The sequence below is a fragment of the Octodon degus genome, unplaced genomic scaffold (genome assembly GCF_000260255.1).
Source record: "Octodon degus isolate 3935 unplaced genomic scaffold, OctDeg1.0 scaffold00007, whole genome shotgun sequence".
Taxonomy (NCBI): Eukaryota; Metazoa; Chordata; class Mammalia; order Rodentia; family Octodontidae; genus Octodon; species Octodon degus.
Window position 1 is genome coordinate 7,743,714 of NW_004524583.1, and position 16,742 is coordinate 7,760,455.

General features: G+C 42.0%; 1 protein-coding gene across 2 annotated transcripts in view; it reads right to left on the reverse strand.

The window, feature by feature from the left end:
• The window catches only part of Nrxn3 (neurexin 3), a 1,645,001-nt gene that overhangs the window by 864,176 nt on the left and 764,083 nt on the right, over positions 1 to 16,742 (reverse strand). The gene's annotated exons all lie outside the window — the stretch shown is intronic.

Sequence of the window (16,742 nt, forward strand, 5' to 3'; positions counted from 1 at the left end):
ACCAGGTATAATCTCTCAGAGCCAGAGCAGAGTGTTGAGAAACCAGAAGCGCTTAGATATTTTTGTACATTCAGTTTAGAAAAAGATAATTTTATTCTTTAAAAGACTATTTATTCTCTTTAAGGCAAGTATGAAAATACCAGAAGTAGGTTTATTGCACTGTTTTAAAAACTAAGACATGGAGGAGAATCAGGAGACTATTTTGGATTATTTACTTTATATTCACTGTTGATGCACCTATTTATGCTACATGCATCTATTAGAGGCCGACTCCATGAAAAGTTGGCAACAGGAGGATGGATAAAGCACTGTCCTGCAGCAACAGATAAGTAAAGACAAAAAGACAATAATGGTATAATTATTAACAGAGAGCTACAAAGGAAGGCCACTAAGATCTCAGAAATTTGAGAAATCACCTTGAATGCAAACAGAACTGGCAGGAGAATGAGGGAAAAGGTAGGGGTAGGATAGAAAAAGCAGTTCAGTGAAACTTCCTTGTGTTTGATTGATTGATTGACTGATTCATTCATTCATTCATTCATTCATTCATTCATTCATTCATTCAGAAAGCATAATACAGTGTAGCCCATTCTAGCCTTACAAATCACTGTGCCGCTCAGACTAGCCATGAAATTACAATTGTCCTTCCTCAGGCTGCTCAGCACTGGGACTACAGGCACACAAAACAGTGCCCCATTATGCTTTTTGTTTTATTTCTAAGGATTTGACTTTACCAAATCTGCCACTGTAAGTGGCCACTGTGGGGTGATCAAGGAGTTCCCTTTGCTGCTAAGGACTGCTGATCATTCTCATATTTCTTTTCCACAGAAGAATATTTGCAGTGTGTGGTACCAAACTAGTATCACCAGACACAAAAAGGAAATGCCACAGACATGATTTCACAGGATTCGGGAAAGAGCAGTTCCCGTTCCTCATATCTTTTCCCAGTGGCCCGCCACTAAATCCTCAAAGTTGTAGCCCACCATGCACAGAGAACACACAAGGGGTGTCTCCCTCATGCCCCGTGTTGTGTGGAATGCCCACACTGCCCTAACTGCTGCCCTAATTGCTTCATTCACCTTAAACCAGACACTTTCTTACCCTATGTGACTTTCCCCACCTCTCCTCCATGCCACCTGCAAAATGTCACTCACTCCAGACCTGTAGGCAGGACCAGCAGAGTTGAGGCTCATGTTGGAACCAAAATAGAATGTAGACAGGGTGAGAGATGGTAGAAGAAAACTAAAGGGTAGTGAGAGAGGCAGGAAGAATCTATTATAGGTGAGACTCCCTAAGTGGATGGGGCAATCTCGTACTCAGCTGAAGTCCAACAGCATCACAAATAGGACCAGCTGCTTGGGAGACTAAAGAAGCTCTTTAGGGGGGGTGAGCCCACATTTGGTGGTCCCTGGGTGATTTGTACTAAGGGGGCACCAGGCATCTGACCCACCCCATTGACAATTTAGGATACAATCCCTACATTCCCAAGAGAGTTCAATGCCAAACGTAGGGTACAGATAATAACATGGTCAGCATTCCATTCACCGAGTATCTGAGGGCCAGTTCTGCAGAAGACAGATGGGACCTCTGCCCTGAAGCTTTCTGTCTGCCTGCAAGACTTTTCTTCATTCTATACTTCAAAGTTGTCTGATGCTCAGGATTCAAGTCCATGTCCCCTTTGTCATTTGGAGCATGTGTTGGCTGTTCACAGCCCAGCTCACTGCTGTCAACAGCTTCTCCTTGATTCTTGTGGCTCAGATACCCAGAAGCTTTGGTGGGATTGGGGCATTGAAGGGTAAGAAGAAATGCTATCAACTACAGAAAGGTTAAACTGTTTGTTCAGAGACATTCAGTTGGACAATGGTGGAGCTCAGCGAGCCTCAGATACCTCCTCTCGGGTTAGATCTTCTTCCTGCATGCACCTAGAGCTCCTTGAACGCCTTCTCTGGCAACATTCACCACTATCATACTCATTTATTTAATGCCTCTAGTCTTGAGCCACCTAAAGACTACTAGAGATGATGAAATGTCTATCATTTTAACCGTGCTAGCCCTGCCAGCAAGCTCTTGGAGGAAGCAATGTCAGCAAAATTTGTGTTGAGTTTAGTAAATGTTCCCAGGAATCTTTACCAGCTATTTAAAGGATCTTCTAAATCTGAAACTATTTTTTTTTAGCCTAGAGATGAGGCGAAAGAAAGAAAGAAAAAAAAAGGGGGGGGGGCTTCGTACCCAATATAGATTATCCTAAGTGTGTAATAAGGAAATGAAGCATTGTGGCCTCAGGGATTCTGGGGCGGATTTCCAGAAAGATGTCCTCCCACTGCACTAAGCTGAGTGTGTTCAGACCCGGCCAACACTTGCAAGTTGGGCTGACCTGTGGCTGCTGCACCTGACACAGAAGCAAAGGAAGAGCCCAAGGAAACCCAAGTGGGAAGTCAAGATAGGAAGGGACTGTCCAACGCAGAGAATCACTGCCAGCCAAGCAGGCTACCCTTCAAGCCTTGGCTCTGAGCACTAAAGAAAAACCTGGGGGCCTCCTTAAAAGAATGGAGTAGAGAGTCCAAAAGATTATTTAAGGCAGAGTGGCTATCTTCACTAGAGAGGCTAGAAAGCCTGAGGTTGGACGCAATGGTGTCCGGGGAGCCATCACAATGCTCTTCCTGCTGTGGAGCAACATTTCCCAGCGAGGGCCAGTCCTACAGCTCAGCACACGAAAGTGCCTGAGGTGGCAGAGCGCAGCAGCCGGGGTTCAATCCCTGGTGTGCCGTGCCAGCCCCACCCCCAGGGTGCGCAGAGGTGGCATTTGAGACTAGACGTGGTGGCGCGCACCTGTAATCCCAGCACATGGGAGGCTGAACACAGGAGGATCACTATGAGGCCAATCTGCGTAATGAGACCCTGCATTCAATGTTGGATGCCCCGGCTTCCACGTGCCTCCACAGCGCACACTAGGGACAAGGAGACCACTCTCCTTGAGGTAGAAAAATACACCTGAAGTCCTGATTCCAGGTCTTCTTGGGATCAGTAAGATTTGAAGAAGAAATTAAAATCCAGAGAGGTGGGCCTCAGCCTGGAGAGAGGGAAGTATTTCTCTGGCCTTTGCTCCCTGTAACTTAGACTTAGAATATTAGTTATGCTGCAGGATCTTAAGACAAAGCTACACTGAGCCCTGGCAGAAGCTGAGTGAAAATACAGGATGGAACACAAGGCCCCTGGGCTTCTCTCTGAGCCATCATAGCCAGTACCCGTGGTGAGCTCCCGTGACTCCAATCTGTCAGAGAAGTCAACACTGATGCTTGTTTGTACCCTATGTGTCTTCTGCTGAATTGAAGGACAGATCTACTACCAATAGCTAGAATAGGCAAGAGACAGGAAAGCATGTTTCTCACAGTTAGAATGATTTTTCTTTTCTCCTGGCTCAGGCTGTCCTAAGGGTGGGTCAGGTAACGCAGGTGGAGGTGGGGATCAAAAACGCAGTCTCCTGAGCCTGACTGCATGTACATGAGCAGGCACTTAAACAACTGAGCAGGGCCCCTGTTGCTCACAGTTAGGGCCATGAAGGCCATGGAGGGGTCTCTGGTACGAGGAGAAATCCAACAGCTCTTCCCAAAAATAAGTGTCCACTTCCCAACTGCTTTAGAGAATGGTGGAATGAATCACTCTAGATTCTGACTGATTTTCATTCAGTGTCTTAGACAGAAACTTTTGCTTCAGCAACCTGTGAGAAGTGCAAGTGTTATAAATTTAGGGAAGACAAAGAATTTTTTCTTCTGTCCTATTTTACCTCCAATGCCAAACATAGCAACTGCTACATAGTAAGAATTTTATAAATATTTGATGAAAAAATATTAACAAATGGACTTAATATTTTGCTTTTGCATATCAGTAAAAATAGTTGAGGGAATGTATTAAAACCAGCATTCATTTTTAACTACATAAGTCATATAAGATATTCATTTACAGATTGTCATGGGTTTGTTGGTCAATGGGTTGTTGGTTTGAAAATTTTCTAGTAAACATTAAATTACCAAGGGGAAAGCTGATCTGTTTAATGACAACTCTGATTTAGCATTTTGTAATCAACAATGTGGTTGGCAAAATATGTGAACAGAAATGTGTTCAGCATTTCAAAGACAAACGCTTCTATTGAAGAAGTTAATAATCCCTTTGAGAGCATTTCCTACCCACCAAAAGTGAAGTGGGCTGTTACTAGGATGTTGTTTATATTGTAGCAGGTACTTAATAGCAACACGGTGTCAGCAGCTCTGGTACACAGCGAAATCAGGCACACAGCTGGTGTGTTTTAAATCCTATCTCTTAATGAAGCACAAGGAGCCAGAGTTAGATACACGAAAAACATAATAAATTCACAAAGGTTATGATCTAAGGAGTTGGGGAGAGCCATTATTCTACCTATGGAACAAAGATGTTTCTGACCTCTATTAAATAATATTTTAATGGAGAAAGATCACAAGCAGTAATAGGCTCTAAAACAAATCAGGAACCCCTGCTAACTTGAAGAAATTTGACTGTACATATAAAGTGAATTTGTAGAAGCAAAGCTGAAAGGTCCCTGAGCTAAATCTGAACTACCCTCCACGTCCACACACACATACACTGTGCCTCCCTGCCATGTTCAAATATATCAAGACAGGCAGAGAATACAGACTCAGGAACAGTGTCAGCAACAGCCCTGAAAATTTCCCCTTGAAAAATATGAAAGAAAGCATGCTTAGCTCAGCAAAGGTTTAATGAGTATGACCATCATAGAACCCTTTGAAGCCTCTCTGTTTCTAATCTGAGGAGTAATATCAGGGAAAGAGCTAGCAGCCTAGAAGTAACTAAGCCAAGGAGCTCAGCTGCTGTTGAAAACCCACTTCTTCTGTAGGATAGAAAGTTCGAAATGGACAATCAAGCTTCAAAATTTTCCTGAAAGGAAGACCATGATAAATGACAGTCCTACCTGGATCTGGATGCTAGCCTAGACTAACATCTATTCTTTGGGATCCTCTTACAGCTTCTGTAAAATGGGGATAAATTGCAGAGTCTTTGCATGAGATTCTGTGGGGAGTGAGGAAGATCCTATTTCAAAGTCTCTCCTATACCTTTTACAAAGTACCTCACACTCAACTTGGTTGGAGTGTCTTTGATCAAGCTCCACGGTCATGGCCCCTTCTCATTTCCCAAATTTTCAGTCCCCTCCCACACAAATATTATAGTCCAGACCACAGAATTCTGGCATCCCTGTCTACTCACAATGGATTTTCAGGTTTTTCATTCTGCTCCCTCTAACTAGCCTTCTCCCTTCTCCTCGCTAGCTAGTTACCCTTCCAGAGTCAGCATGCCTGTAAGTGACTGGACGCCTTACCCTACTTACAGGCATTGTCATTACTCTTCCAGGTCCTACCACTTCCTTTGGAAATCTGTGCATCTAGAAAATTGTTCACAGGGGCTGGGGAGGTAGCTCAGTGCTCAGAGGCTGCCATGCCTAGAACGTCTGTTTTTGTATCACCAACTACCTCGTGTTACACTCACATCTCAAAGAATTACTCCTTGAGGCAGGAACTTGCCAACACATAAAGCCCTTGTACAGTATTTGAAATGAGAAGAAATAAGTATGTGTAGATAGCAAAATCCATGTTATTAAATTTTCACTAATGGTATTTATTCTCCTGTCTAGCTGCTTGCTTCAGATCCCAGTTCTCTTTCAGGTCAAAGGGATCTAAATCATCACTCCTTCCTCTTTTCATCTCCATTGATACTAAAATAAGGAGGAGGAGGAGGAGGAGGAGGAAGGGAGGAAGAGAAAGAGGAAGAGGAAGTGGAAGAGGGGAAAGGGGATGAGGAGGGGAAGGAGGAGAAGCAGGGGGAGGGGAGGGGGAGGAGAAAGAAACCACATGTTCGCCTGTGCATGTGCTCCTCAGCCATCTCGGCTACCAGCATGCCTACTGTGGACCCACACCTAGCTGGTTACTCAGTTAAGCATGGCTTTTGTCACTTCCTGTGACTTGGCTCACTCTGCGGGAAGAAATTTTTACTGCGAAGTTCACCCTGTGGAAATCACACTCAGCTTGGTTGGAATGTGGAAACCACATTCAGCTTGGTTGGAATGTCATTGATGGAGTTCCACCTTCATGGCTGATGAGATAAAGTAGCCACTTCCAAGTTTTGGTGCTCTTTTGGAGAAGGAATGTCCAAAAATGCGTTCAATTATCTTGATTAAAAAAGAGGGATATTAACACAGAAAACCAAAAGTGAACAAACTCACCTGCAATCAGCCTCGAAGTGGGCTTTTTTCCTGGATTAACATTCAAGTGTTCATGTGCGTGCGGGGGTGGGGGGCTGGTGGCACACCCCCCTCCTTAAAACTGACCTGTAAAACCAAAGCACCACCTAGTGGTCAAAATGGAAAACAGTGGCTTTTACATGGGATCTTTTAAACCCAACAAGTATTTTCTCAGATTGTCAAGTCTCTCAATGTCTAGTGAGTTACACATTCTCTTTTTAAATTTATGCTAAAATTAATTCCAGACTTTGACGAAGAAAGAACAAACAACAACTTTTTTATTATCTCCCAAACCTGTTAACACAAACACTTGCGGCCTCTACGTAAATAGAGACGTGTGGGCTGCCCACCATCTGTGGGCATGGCTGTTTGCCAAGTGTCCTCTTGATGCAGCCAGACTTTCCACTGCCAGAGGTCCTGGCCACTCAGACCTTTCTTGGATGTTGATCCCTCCCTGGGAAGGTAGGGAGGGCACAATTCTATTTTATGCCACAACATATGGAAAGACAATATGGCAGAGGGGGTGGCAGACTCAGTCCCTAACGTGCAAACCTGGACTGGAATACCAGTTACCTACCCCCTAGCCTTGTGGCCCACAGACCAGCCTTCTCAGTTAGTATATCTCAGGTGGCTCCTTTGAAATAAATAAGGGAAATAATAATCTCTTCCAGGGGTGATGGTAATAGCCAATTGAAAGATGATCATAAAACTCAGTGAGAATTGAGTTAATAGCCCATCCTTGTACATAAAATTAGAAAACTCTCCACAAATATTTCTTATATGCTTTGTTATTGTATTACCTTACTCTCTTTAATTTCTATCTAATTGTTTCATAAGGCAGAGCAAAAAGCCAAGAAATTGAATTATACTAAGGCAGATTATAACTTCCCTTATCTTGATTTTAATAATTCCTCTTTGGTTTTCTTTTACTGACCTGAGTTTGCAGTCTATAATATTTACACTCAGTTTTGGAAATCAGTACATAATTCTTTAGTCATCTGATATATTTCAACAAACACCTTGAATTGTATTAATCCAGGGGGAGTTATATTTTCATGGGTGCCATTTAAACTCTTGTAAGAAAAGCACTTGTGAAGTACAGATGTAACCCGGATGGGGATTAGCTGGGATGGGTGGATTGTTTTAAGACCCAAAATTCATCCATAAACTCAGGTAGAAAGGGAACGCAACAGCATAGCGCAGTCACAGTGCCCAAATATATTATGAGAGAGGCCAAAAACAAAACATTTAAATGAAGTATTGAAGAAGATTCTATTAAAGACCATGGAGATTTCTTGTTTTCCAGTTTTCTCAATAATGAGTTTTTGTTTTGTTTTAAAGGTATGTGGACATCAGAACCCTTATGAAATCTATATATTTTAATTGAATGAAGAAGGACTCCTCTAAAAAGACAGTCACCCTAAAAGAAAAGATGAGAACAGGAACATCTTACAGTCCCATCCTATAGGTTGGTTTCTATCATTCTCTTGCCAAATAAACTGCCATTTAACTTCAGGCAGAAGGGAGTGGACCTACCGCAGCTATGCATATAAGAGACAGAAGGTTGAACAGTCACCTGTCTGCAGAAATAATTCACAGAGGAGAAAAATAAAAAACAGAAACTGAATAATTTGTCTGTGTTTTGCTTTAATAACCTGAAAACATCCTTCCTTGCTTACAAGATGAATTCAATCACAGCAGAAAAAAAAACAAAAACAAAAACAAAAAAAAACCAGGAGAAAAGCCAGTTTATTTGCTGTCGTCCTCGCTAGAGACAGATGATAGGAAATACTCATATTTGATCATGATGGATGATCCTTGCTCTGCACTCCGGAAACGAGCAACCTCGCTCGTGAAGAGCCTCCTGATAGATGTCTGGAGCAGAAGGCTCTCTCCTGTCCAAAGCTGACAACTGGATTTAATCATGCATGGAAGGAACAAGTCCCCATGGCTTAGCCTCTCACTGACTCTTCCCGCCAGCGCCGATGGATGGCAAACGAGCTCTGCTTGGCCCCTGGACTTGCAGTAAATGCAACCAAAAAGGAAATCATCTTCTGGCCAAATACTCCCTGGGTCATATGTGCAGTTTAGATCTCCAGGCTAGATCAACATTTCTTCTTTCTAACACGTATCTCTCCATCCACATGCTCCCACATCCAGCATGCTCCTCTTCTAGATTCTTCTAAGGATGGTGCTTTTCTAGATGTTGATCATTTTCCCTAGATCTTATAAAGAAGATGAACCAACTATTGATAAGCCTTTAAAACATTCATACAGGGTCTGCATTTAAAACATGTGTAGCAAGGAATTAGCTGCAAAGTCAGAGAAGGCGCCACAGGAGACCTAACTAGGCTAAGGCTGTCTGCTGGACAGGCCCTCCGAGCTCTTTCTAGTTAAGCCATTACTCGTGTGCCTCTTGAATAGAAATAGGAAACGCTTCAGATTCAAGACAGTCACCTGGACATAAAGGCCTGAGCTTCCTTTTGCTCATCATTGCTCTGTGAGGAGAGGGGACAGAGGGAGATTTGGGATGGCAAGCTCCCAGCACAAATGATTGAACAAAGAAAGAACTCAGAGGCTGAGATGCGTAGTTCAGTGACACAGTGTGTACCTAGAGTCTCCTGTGAGGCTCTGGGTTCAATCCTCAGCTCCAACAAGAAAAAAAGAAAAACATTAATTAGTTCTGTGAAAGGTTCATGATGTTCATTCTGTTCTTTTTATGCTTAACACATGACTAACATAAGAGAAATGCTATTTACATATTTTAATAATTAATAATAGCTTTCGAAAGGAATTTGAAAAATAAATTAGAGTATTCAGAAAATATAGCAAATTTTGTTTCTCTCTGCAGAACCGGGGATTGAATTCAGGCCCTTGTGCTTGCTAGGGAAGCACTTATTCTACTGAGCTGTCTCCCTGGCCCCAGCAAAATGTTTACGCTTAATAAGGATACAGGACATTTAACATTTTTGACAGAGTACTTTCTGTATGCCTGAAATTTCTTATAATTGTAAAGATAAATTGGGCTTTTTAACAAAATAACATACTGGGCCGGCCAGATAGCTCAGCAGACTAACACACCTGCATAGGCAGAGTACAGTGGCAGTGGCTGGGGTTCAATCCGGCCCCATCCTCTAGACATGCTGAGACAGCGATTGAAATTGAGTGTGCTGGTGTGTGCCTGTAATCCCAGTGCTTAGGAGGCTGAAAATAGGAGAATCACTAGGAGTCCAATCTATGTAGTGAGACACTGTACTAAATACCAAAAAATTATAAATAAATACTATTTTTTATTCTAAATTCATTTTATTTGAATCAGTAGACTTAAAGGGATAACTTGCTACTTTCTCAAAGGAACTATTTTTATAGCGAGCCTTCTAAACATTGAGCAACCCTTTCTTTTGGGCATAGCTGAACAATTTAAAAATAGTAGTAGGGCTCCGTTCTCAAGTGCTGAAGCAAAGTCGTAGAGAATTGGAATGACCTTCAGTTGTCCCACTTTAGCCTCACAGAGCCTAAATTTGCTAAGCTGAAGAAACAGAAAATCATAGGATTAAGACAAAAGCAAATAGGAGCTGACCTGCCTACTTCTCAGCGGTGGCAGAGACCATGGCTTACAAGTTTTTCCCCTTCATCCGCTTGGTAATCCGTTTTGTTTTCCGTCATCCTCTATGGAAAAAACTCCAAGACTTTCTTTGCAAAATTAATTCCAGGTTGGTAACATGACTGCATTGTAGTCGATGTCACCATATTTGGACTTTGCTCTGCAATACTAAGAGTTAACTAAGAGACAATTTGTGTCAACGAGTATAGCGAGGAGACGGAGCTCCACATCTTGATGTGCATGCCCCTGGCCAACACTATCAGAGTATGACAGATGTGTGTCCTGCAGGTGCTGGGGTAATCCTCATACCAAAAGGTTTGCAGAAAGGAAGACAAAGGAGAAGGAAGAGAGAAAAGGAAAATCTATTCAACGTATCTCAAGCTTGAGCTACACAAACTACTTTGACCAGAGTTGTGTAATGTTAAACAACTAAAAGATTCTTCTATGAAAAAAGATGTTATTATACACTCCTAATATTTAGCATCTGCCCCTTTAAAAGTGACACAATTCACACATTTCAAAGGGAGGCATGAAATATTTTCAGTGCTTCTAGCATTTCAGGTTAGCATAGAGAACTTGAAGATTCTGAGGAGGGGGCAGAACTCTCAGGTCTACCCTCTGCTTAAGATCTGGGAAGAGCAGCAGAACGTAGCTGGGAGAATTTTGCTGGCATCAGGGGAAAAGTGAACTCGAGATGAACTTGTTCTCAGCCACATGCAAACAAGAGTATTAAAAGTATAATTCAATCAGAGATCGCAACCTTCACTCCTTTGGAAAGAATACAATGTATATGATCTTATATTTCTTCTAAGCAATGCATGGGTGAAACACTGTGCCCTGTTTGAGTATAGAAACAAAGCTTTTAATATATAAATTGATTTTTAACTTTAAAAAAATCTTTAATTTAAAGCCCAAGAAGACATTCAAGCTTAGAAGAAGTAATCAAAGCTTATCAAGTTACACACAGGGTAGATTTCTTAATGCTCATAACTTTAACATGTCCTCCACTATTTGAATGGGCTATTTCCCTCCCTAGATTAGAACTGATTCTTCCAGTTGGCTCCACCCCCAAGTTTCTCAGCACTGACTGTTCATGCTTTCCCCGCCATTCTAGCTCCTGTAGTCTCCACTGGCGTCCTTGCCTTCGCTCACTCTTCCCTACACATTCTTGTATCCTCACTGTCACAGACATTGCCCCAGGCCTGATTTTTCAGCCAAGAACCAATGAATGTGGGGGCTACTCTCACCCCACTTACAGACTTCTTTCAACCTGCCCTTCCTACCCGGAGACCTCCAATTCAAAGCTTTATTCATTTTACACACTGGAGAAAAATGTTCTGTTGCTTCACTTCCCGGAAAACCTTGCCTGATGCTGAACGTGGTAGTGCACCCCTAGCATGCCAGTACTCTAGGAGGCTGAAGCAGAAGTGTCTCAATTTCAAGCCCAGCATGGGCAATTTAGCAAAATATTTCCAGTGCAGACTCCTGTGATCAAGTTCTCATTTAGGGCAACTCTTACCACCACTCAGCCTCCCTCTTCTGTAGCAAAGGTTCTATTGCCTGGACCACCCTGCAAGCTGAGCCATGCTTTCTACATAATACACAACTACAGAAGAACAGGTTGTACATTACAATGAAAGAAGAAATGAGTATGTGGTAATCTGCCTTGTAAAAAAAAAAAAAAAGTTAAATGGCTGTGTAGGATACCATGAGGTAGGCTTAGTTTTTAGTAAAGCTAATATAAAAATGATGGAGGAAATATTTTAATACAAAGTGATCTACAAAATCAAATTTATTTCCTCACCAGGGTCCAAGAGTGACAGCACACATAAAATGTTGTTGACACTTTTTAGGACATAGTATAGTGATGTTCACTATAGCTTCATATATTTCCTTTGCCAAGTAATCAGAGACTTATTCTAATGGTCCCCTCTTCCCAGGGGACCAGTTACCTCCCATATGTTCCCTGGCCCCTCCTGCTCAACCCCAATCCATGTGTACACAGGAGGATAGGAGCTAGTGGGACACAACGTTACACAAAACTAGTAAAAAACATTCACTCTACTGGTTGCTTTTCTCTCCTTGTTGAGACAAAATACTTAATGCCTAAATTAAAGAAGGAAAAGTTTATTTAACTCATAGTTAGTGGAGGTTTCAGTCCATAATCAGCTGGTTCCAGGGCAGAGTGGCATGGCAGAAGGGTGACAATTTATGGTGACAGAATACAGAAAAGGCAACAAAGGCAAACATGGGAAGCCAGTGAGACCAGCCTCCTTCCCTCCCTTATATTACATGCAGACTGCATGTCGCAGGGTGGGTGGAGCACTCAGACTCATATTCCCAGTCCTAGCCCCACTGCCCCTTGCCTTCACAAGGCCTTGGGGGAATGCCTGAACACAAATCAGCAGATTCACTTAGGACCAACAGATGAGGGATCTCAGAGAGGACAACACTTTCTTTGGGGCCTTAAAATTCAATGTAAAATGTGAGAAAAATGAGGTATTTATGTATTCATAAATTAACAAATTGTTTACAAAGTACGAATAAACAGTAAATGAATGATTCTGTGCCTTTCTGGAGCAATATAATAGTTTCTTTCACACTCCCGTATACTTGTGAAATAAGCTCTGGGCTCTCATGCCTGCTGTGACTTGGATATTGAATGTCCTCCAAAGGCCTGTGTGCTGCACCAGCCTGTGGTGGCACAGGGACTGTGGGACCTTGAGGAAAGAACTTCGGTCGTTGAGGGAGTGTCCCGATGTCCTGTGAGGAACACTGGCACTGTGGCCCTCCTCTTTCTCTCTCTCTGCTTCCCAGCTGCCCCCACGCGCATGGGTTCCCTTTGTGCCGTGCGCCCACCATGCCATACTGTGCTGTCACAGACTTACAGCAACAGAGTGAAGCAGCCATGGACAAAACCCCTCTGCGACCATGATCCCAGGATACTTTTTCCTCTTTTGCTTTTTTTTTTTTTTTTCTTTTTTCTTTTTTGTAATGGTCTACAGGGGCTCTCTACGTAGATCACACTCCTAGTGATCCACCTGTGTTCAGCCTCCCAAAAGCTAGGATTGCAGGCATGCACCACCATGCCCAGTCTCCACTGCCATCTCAGAGTGCCCTACCGGCGGGGCCAGCACGGCACACCGAGGGTCGAACCTGGTCGCTGCATCTACCTAAGCAGGCGCTTTAATCCGCTGAGCTGCTTGGCCGCCCCAATTCTTCCTCTTTTAAAATTGATTATTTCAGATACTCATTACAGCGATTCAAAGGGAATAAATGCAGTCATCACCTTCAGCTACTACATATTCAAGGTAATGATTGCTGTGTATTTTAAAATACATTTCATAATATTTCTATAAAAAATATTGGACACCCACAATAGTCCAGGTTCCGTAGAAAGTACTGGAAATGCAAAAGTAAATAAGCCAGGACAACTATTCTAAAGAATTCACATTTACTAGCTAGAATAATTAACAAATATTTGTATAATAGGTACCATAATGAGGAAACAGTGCCAAAACAAAAGGAAGCCTCTCTTTCGATAGCTGATGCTATACTAAGCTATGTGCAAGGAAAATAATAGCACATCCTGATTTAAATTAGACAATAATCACACATCATTAAATATGTTACATAAAGATGTATACTCCAGACTCGTATTTATTCCACACAGAGTCCCACTGGCTATGGGTGAATGAGCAAGGCAAGAGGGTGGTGTGAGGACACAGGAGGAAAGCTATGAGGCCCATGCGGGGAAGCAAGCGCTCTTAGAGATACTCAGATTTGTGAAGTAAGTCTAAAGGGACTTAATGAAGCATTATATTTGGACTAAAGTCCTCAAAAGTCTTTAGGTAACATGCTATAGAGAGTTGAGGCATTTAAACATAAAGATGAATTTTGACTTCATGAACTATGAAGGAAAGGCCACCTTAGGTAAAGGTTTCTACGTAACTGGTAAGCAGATAACACTGAAGGTGAAAATAGGATATTAGTGAATAAGAAAAAAAAAAAATGGACATCATGTAGGGATAAAACTTGGATCCCTACAAAGCTTCTTCTTATAAAAAGGAAGAAAGCAAGGGCATTGGTAAGCCCAGAGGATAAGGGGCTGCACTGGGATCAACTTGCATTTGCATGAAGTACTAGCTACACCGTGGGAGCTAAGAGGCCACGCAGAGGGATTTGCTTGGAATCCAGGTACCGGGGAGAACACCATGACCTCAGGGCTTTGGAGTATTATGAGTGCCTTGCATATGCTGACTGGGAACTTTAGACAGTGTAGTGGGTTGATGAATTCTTCAAGATCCTTGGAAGTAGAAGGCAGAATTGGGATACATCAGGTACAAGAGAGGTAAAAACTTAGGAAGCAGTAACAGCAAAAGAAATCATAGTTGCTAAATACCCAAGTATGTGAGACATTCAGGATATCAGGGAAAAGGAATAACATGAAGTCATTGAAGATAATTCAAAGGACAGAATAAGAAGAAGGCTTCAAAATAGAAAGCCAGTTTAGAATATTCCTCGTATCCTGGAGGGCAGCAGATGCAATGAAGAGGATGGAAGGACATATTAAAAAGAGACAGAGCTTTAAGCAAGTATCACTGACCAAAGGAAGAATAGAGATCTGGCTCTAGGCATAAAGGGATTAGAAACTAGTTCTTCACTGAAGAATTCAAGAGATGGTATATCAATGTGGCATGTCCAAATTTTAGTGTAGACATACATGTTGAATCTACATGGGATGCTGTTCATGCCAGGAAAATATGTATATTGAAACAACAGTGTGCTCATGGGATGATAATTACTTAATCTTCTGCAGCCTGATTCTCAGCTGGCATCAAATATTTGCCAACTTAAAGAAAGCCTATTTATATAAAAACATGTCTGCTATACAAAGGCTCAAAAGTAAATAAAGCACACTTACTCTAATTAATAAACTGACTATAAAGAGAAAACTCATTCTTACGTGAAGCCATGTTACAATGAATTTAATTTGTCACTATGTAAGCACTCTAAATAAATGATTAAGTTCTCAGGAAAAGCTAGAGTCCAGAAGTGTAAGTCCCGTGCAGAATTATCCTCAGACGTGCCAGCTCTTCACAAGACTGGAATTTCTTCTGACACTGTGTTCCCCTTTACCAAGCCCTCTTCTACACATTAAGCAATCACACACATCATATTTTTTCTCCTCAAATTTTAGATTCATAGATTTCAGAGAGCCAGCAGCATTCTGCTAGTTGAAACTGATGATCAAAATCACCATGATTAAGATTTGGGTCTAATCTCACAGCTGAGCCCATTATGAGAACTCTGGTTCCCAGGGAGGTAATAATGATCCTGAGGAGGAGGACTCTGCTTCAGCCTCTCTCCAGTGGAGTTTAATATGCAGCCATCTCCCCATGGCAGCCAATAATTAGTACATTAGACCACTCAAGTAACAAACCAGAACCCCAGGGTTCTGTGGGGGTTTCTTCCCTCTGAAGAATTCTGCTGTGTCTAGGGATTAAGAGACTCACAGCTTTCAACTCCCTGAAATCATAGTCAAAGTTAAAGCAGATAAGTACCAAAGCTGGCCTGTCCTACAGCCTGAAGACAGGTGACTGGAAATTACCATCTACAAATAATTCATTTTGAAACCTAAATGAAGTGATAGTTACTGCTTTACATGAGTAGATTTAAAAATAAGTTAATATCCATGAAGTTAAGTGAGTATATTACGTTTCTGGGGATATCAGAGGCCACACAAATTGTGATTTTGTTTTTTCAGCCTCATTAACAGCAACAACCAAATGGTCACTAGTCAGTAGTTCTTCTATATTCTAAGCAAGGACCCAAAGGAGAACCTGAGATTACCAAACATACTACAATCCGCAAGAATGATTTTTTGGAAGTCTGTGAAAAAATTATACCAGCTTTCCAAATTTTGATTGTTCCTTTTTTTTTAAATTGTGGAATTTACAGGGAGGGTACTAGGTCCTCAAAAACTTACTTAGGATTTCAGTTGAATAATATTGACCCCTAATTAGGAATATGCTTAAATTTAAAATGAAAACATACAGCCAGCCAGATAGCTCAGTGGATTAAAGTGCTTGCTTAGGCAGACTCAGGGACTGGGGTTCCATCACTGGCCTGTTGTGCTGGCACTGTTCCTGGGGTGCACTGAGACAGTGACTAAGACTGAGCATGGTGGTGTGCGCCTGTAATCCCAGCACTTGGAAGGCTGAAAAAAGAAGGATCACTATGAGTCTGATCTGTGCAGGGAAACCCCGTACACCCTGTACTAAATACATAAAAATAAATAAATAAAATGAGAACAGAGAACACTTGCACTACTTGAATAATCTAATTGCAGTAACCCTGCCACCCATGCGCACCCTCACAGACAAATCAACCTCAACACTAGAGAAAGCCGTAGTCAGTACAATGTAGGAAAATTGGGTCTCCAAGGAATACCGTGTACATACACTGAGAGTGGTAATTAATCCATTCAAAATTCTACTTGTTATTTATTGGTGATATTTTATTTAATGGAAGTTTTGTATTTGTTACATAAATTGCATCCTGAGCCTTTAAAAAACTCCTTGCCGGGTCTACGATTCTGCTTTGCATTCATTATTCCTCAGCCTGTTCACAAAGATGGGATTCTTGCAAGCTACTGTTACTGTGAGACTGCATTGTGCTCACTTAACAGGTCATTTAGTTAGGAGGAAAGGAGCCAGGATTGAAACCCACCTCTCACTGTCCTATCCACACTGTTCTTTTCTAGATGCCAAGCCAGGCTGCCTCTGAGTTCTGAATATAGATGCAGTGGGATTTGGGAGAAGAGTCGGTATGAACCCAAGCTATTAGTGA